A 5,649-nucleotide genomic window follows, 5' to 3' on the forward strand; every position below is an offset into this window, starting at 1 on the left:
ACGCAACAATCAGAAAGCCAGTATTTTTTCGTTCCTACCCTTGCACCTGTTGCTTCGGAGCCGATGACACGCTGATGTCGAGCATATCAGTTTTCTAAACACGAGCACACGCAAAAAAGACGTTATGCTATGCAACATTATAATTATTCTTTGAGAATTGTACCACATACTATTCGGTGGGAGATGCGGCGCGTATACAGTCAAGCAGTTAGATTTCGGTTCTCTTTTCACGAAAACAATGAGGTTTTTAGAGGGTATGCGAAGAATTCACGCTTATAAACCAGTTACCTTCTGTGGTCTTGGATATCAGATCAAGCTCCACACGGAAAGAGTGCGAGCGATAAAGATACGACCGTGAAATGGGTTTCTGTTTCACGTTTTACCATTTTACTACGAGACGGCGGAAAATCATTCGGGCTGCAAACAACCCTGTGCGTGGCTGCATCGGTGGAGTCGGCGTTTTTTTCGCGGATTACGTTTTCTTCAAAATCCAGCTGCATCGTCCGCTTACGGTAAGTCTATACGATTATATTTTATTCATTTGGTCTCCTGAACCACTCTAAGCAGAGCTGTGTGTGCAGAACAGATTATGTGCGCAGTGACAAACGTCCTATCTTCGTTTCTAAGGCGGAAGCCATCGGGTTCTCGACTAGTGCTGCTTATCTCTGTGCCGCTGTCTTTAATAACGCGCGGAAAGGCAGTCTGTGCGATGCCCTTGATGATAAGCCGCTCCTCGCGAGCTGTCTACTAGAGTTTTCGTGTTTCAAGGTAGACGCGCGGCCAGAAATGTCGTTTAGCCTGTGAATGACGGCCGAAATGGAACTGTGCGGTAGTTAGCGCCGTGTGAGCTCAATTTACTTTGCACCTCCGAAAACGTACTTACATACACTCTCGTTCTGTGGTGGATTACATTTATTTTCTAATCTTTGTGTTATCGCTTGTCTGGACCTTGGAGTGCTGTTCTTTTTGAGGTGTGCATTTCCTTCCTACGTATATGGACGCTCGCTCGGTGCGCGTCGTGGGCGCCGACGTTTCAGCAAAGGTGTCTTGTAACGCTACAGACTGGAGCGCGAGACGTTTGTCAAAGTTGTAGTTAAGCAGCGCTGAAGGAATTCTTTTAGTGTGATGGTATAAAATTCATTGCCCGCGCGATTGGCCGGCGTGCTCAAACACCGCGAAGAACCCACGAGCTCCATCCCGTCTCCCCGTCGTTGCACACGTACGGATTCCTCCATGTCTGTCATCAGAGCCGTTGGCCGCCCCCGCTCGCCTGCGGGCACTTCATTTTGAAAGCTGGGTAAAGGTCGGCTCGACAAGAGGTGGCTTACATTTCTTTCCGAGTGGTTCGTTCATGAATCCCGCTCACGCGTGCACAGATTTCTCTAATACCATTTGCGCGAGAGGCAAAGTATGTGTTTCTGATTTCAGACTGCTAACTTACGAAAGCGCCGATGTAATTCGCCGCTTATTTGCGCCTAAAATTAAATTAAGCTCTCGTGTTACTATAGCTGCACCTCTTGAAAGCGTTAATTGCTTCATTTAAATACTTCGTACTTTGAGCGCGTTCAATGTTTTCGTTGATTTTTCTAGCAGCGTTGGGTTAGGCTACCTCCATGCAAGAAACACACCTCTTTACGGCGCTGTTGGGGCTGCACTTGAAGGAAAGACTAATTGAATTTCAGACGGTATTTTATCGTGACAGTAATTTGTTGTCTTAAACTCGCGACTGCTTTTGAAACGGCGCAGCTGCAGCCTCTGTGTGCAGTATGGGTTTTCTGAATAATGAGCGCGGCATGGAAGCGCTGCAACCCGCTTGTTTCTAAGAGCACGCGCAGATGTATGAGTATGCTGTTCCATCTTTGTGCTTCAAGTTATAGGCGCAAATCTGTGGTGAACTGGTCGCTTCTGCCTGCCGGTTTTGTATAGCTTGTGCCCGTTTGAGTATCGACTTACGTACACTCGGCCAAATCTTTAACTGGCCCTGGTGTTGCATCGATAAATGAACCTTGTAAAAAAGGTGCCTTTTGGCTACACTGCTGGCATATTCATGTTGTAATTTGACACGTGAGATGGCATTTCATAGTTTCTTTTTGTTAATATAACGTTTGAGTGGAGTACTTGCGTATTTCGATCAAAGTTATCAGAAATATTCATCGTCTGCTGCTACGAACAGCCGAAACAAGCGGAATACGCACCAATGGTTCTGGTGGCGCATTTGCACTTAATCTAGGTAAACGACTTGTCCGGCATGAAAGGAGTGGTAGTTTACCCAGAGGATGAGGCCATATGGACCAGATTCATTGCTGCGTCTGCCGCTTGTTTCAGCTGTTGTAGTGGCAGACGAATATTTCTGATAACGTTGATCTAAACACGCAAGTGCTGCACTCAAACAATATATGAACAAAAAGGAACCACGAAATGACATTTCACTCGTCAAATTACAGCATGAATATGCCAGCAGTGTAGCTAAAAGGCACCTTTTTTACAAGGTGCATTTAGCGATGCAACACCAGAGCCAGTTAAAAATTTGGCCGGGTATACCAGGCTTCACGCAGGGTATTTTGAAGCGCTTCTTCTATAGCGGTTATAAGAATAAATGCTGCAATATTCTTTTTTTTGGATCCCTGTGTAAGGTGCGCTGAATCTGTATTTTATGGAGGTGGCATTCTTAACACCTCCTTGCGAGTCAATGCAGATATGTGACACAATTGTTCAATGTCTTCTGTTACAAATAATGTAAAAGGATTGCCATACAGAAATCAGTATCAGTACTGGATTCAGAGTAGAGTGCTCCAGGGATTACGGGTCTTTGTTACAATGTTTTATGAAGACACTTATAATCTGTCGTGTATCTACTGAAATGATTGCGCCGGCGTGATAGCTCAGTGGCTATCATGTTCGTCTGGCGACCTGAAAGATGCAGGTTCGATTCCGGCCTATGCGCTCGCATTTTAATAGAGGCAAAATGCTAAAGGCTTGTGTACTCTGCAGAGTTGGCCGAAATTATTCCGCAGCCTTTCACTTCAGCGTCTTGTAGCCTGTGTCGCCTTGGGTCTTTGAACCCCATAAAACCAAACCAAAAGATCAAGATTGCCTTTCTAGAATGGCATAGCCAGGATATGCCTTTCATTGTAAAGCACATGTGTAGAGATGGTATGGGAATTTTTTTTTCAGTTCCTCTGTTATTTTTTTCCTTTGTGCTGTACAGGTGAACATGCCCGGATGATTGACTGCAGACAACAGGCCGCAAGAATGCTTCTGAGGAAACTAGCGGGACTGTTACTTTCAACATTTATGTTATTGTGCATTCTTATGGTCCATGTATTGCATATTCCCGGCCTGGATAGCTTGGAAATAAAACTAAATTTGTAAGTATATTGATTGTGCCATTTGTGAACTCTGGTGACTTTTTTCAGTGGTTGTAGACTGTCTATAGGCAGTTTATAGATAATGGTCTACTAATAGTTTAGTAGACAGAGGTCTATAGACTGTCTATAGACAAAGGTCTATAGCACTGCCAGGCCACACACCAATGGAATGTCTATAGACAGTCAATAGACATATGTCTACTGGACCAGTAGACTTTTGTCTGTAGACTGTCTATAGACAGTAATCTACAGGAAGTCCATGGCCATAAGTCTATAGGTCGTCTATAGTCCGTCTATAGACAAGTGTCTATAGACGGTCTATAGACAACTCTATAGAAAATGTATGACCATAAGTCTATAGATCGTCTATAGACTGTCTATAGACATGTGTCTATAGACTTCCTATAGACCTATAGACTTTCAGTAGACATTTGTCTATAGACTGTCTATAGACAAAAGTCTACTAAAAGTGTATGGCCATAAATCTATAGACTGTCTATAGACCAGTCTAAAGGATTTGTCTATAGACAGTCTATAGACTTCATAGACTAAAGTCTATAGACAGTCTATGGACTTTCTATAGAAATTTTTATAAGGGAGGACTTGGCGGGCGTCGGCGTCCATGGCTTGGAAATGGTGGTTCACTGGAGCAGCACAAACGCAAAGCAAGCACCACGGCCTTCACCAGAGCGAATGAGCTTTAGGGAACGCGCCCGGTTTTTCAGTGCGAATGAGGGAAAGGGGTGTGTCCGGTTTTGTCCAATAAGAGAACCGCGGCAAGATTTCCGGAAATGGGATGTCCAAAATGTCACGTCAGATAAGGATTACAATTGCTGCACCCTCCTGATAACGTTTTCCTTATCCAGGAAGGCTGGCTAGCAGTGAGTCACGGATATCTGCATGCGTGCGTGTCCTGCGACTTTTCTGCCACCTTTGGTTAACGAATAGCCGGTTGTGTGGGGCGGCTTCTGGAAATTTCGATGAGGTGAATTCATGACAGGGACTGCTAAGGAGCTTTGCGTTGGCATATAAAAGCCTCGTACGCGCCACGCTGCACTCCGAAAAATTAATGACACCAGCAATTAGAATTGAAGGTTTCAAAAAAAACTGAGAGAATGTATAGTTATGATCAAATACTTTTCTTAAACTGCGCTGCATTAACAGACTGCGGCAAATATAAAATACAAACCTCTGGCTACGGGATACAAAATTGTCCACGAAGTTACCTCGCTACTTAGATGCCCGCAAGTAGTAATCCATATAGTTGACCTACGTTGTTTGCAGTTCATAACACGCAACGGTTGCCTTCCTTGGCTTAATGGTTTTCAAAAACTCCTTGATGGCGTTGTTTTAATTTTAAATTTCAGTAGAGTACAATCTGCAATTTTTTTTTTAACTTTTGGCTTCGCATTTGTTTAAATGATCTTGAACATATTTGTGCCTTTCCCTAGTTTTTATATGATGATCCTATTCGTTTTCTTCGTCTTGGGGCGTTTAAGTTTAAACTGCTTCAGTGAAGTTCCTTTGATTAATTAATTCTATTTCCGCCAATCGTTCAGCTAGATTTCTGGTTTAATTAAAGCTGTCTCCAAATGACCGAAACATTTGGCACCCAATCTGCCCCGCGTTGTATGCTAATTGCCTAATTGTTTCTATTCTCCTGTATTTCCAGTGTCGTGATATTTGTGTATATGGTGCGATATCTTCGGGCGGAAAATTTGGAATAAAAAAATGAATCCTACGTTCATGATTTATTAGTTTATTCAATGTTGTACAATATGGCGTGTCGGTATAAGCACTCGTTTTCATGAGTGGTTACAAAGCTTTCTATGGACGCTGCTGCATGTCATTTCGCCCTTGTGTCACTCTGTTCCACGGAGTGCATTCAAACTGGACCTGTACTTCTACTAGAAGAAGCGGTGTTCTTATCCGCCCTCAATAGCTGCTAGGCTACATCCGCGCATATTCGCGAGGTCGCACAGTATCGTTGTCACACGAGTACAACAATGTCGTCATCATCGGAATCACTGCAGGAGTCGTCCCCGGACTGCATCTTCAAAAGACTCTCGGCTTTCCGCACCATAAGTTGAACGAAAATCTCCACGATGAGCCTCACGTCTCTTCGGCGCGATCGCATCCCGTTCAGCTTCCTGCAGGAAGCAGCCAGGACTTGGCGGGCGTCGGCGTCCATGGCTAGGAAATGGTGGTTCACTGGAGCAGCACAAACGCAAAGCAAGCACCACGGCCTTCACCAGAGCGAATGAGCTTTAGGGAACGCGCC

General features: G+C 44.3%; 1 long non-coding RNA gene across 1 annotated transcript; it reads left to right on the forward strand.

Moving 5' to 3' along the window:
• The first annotated feature begins 412 nt into the window (after positions 1-412).
• LOC149361849 (uncharacterized) lies at positions 413-3,375 on the forward strand. The gene is made up of 2 exons (XR_016288448.1): positions 413-512; positions 3,209-3,375. It is a non-coding gene; the product is annotated as an uncharacterized LOC149361849 (long non-coding RNA).
• Positions 3,376-5,649: the final 2,274 nt, after the last annotated feature.

The sequence above is a fragment of the Amblyomma mixtum genome, chromosome 2 (genome assembly GCF_055824585.1).
Source record: "Amblyomma mixtum isolate Tamu chromosome 2, ASM5582458v1, whole genome shotgun sequence".
Taxonomy (NCBI): Eukaryota; Metazoa; Arthropoda; class Arachnida; order Ixodida; family Ixodidae; genus Amblyomma; species Amblyomma mixtum.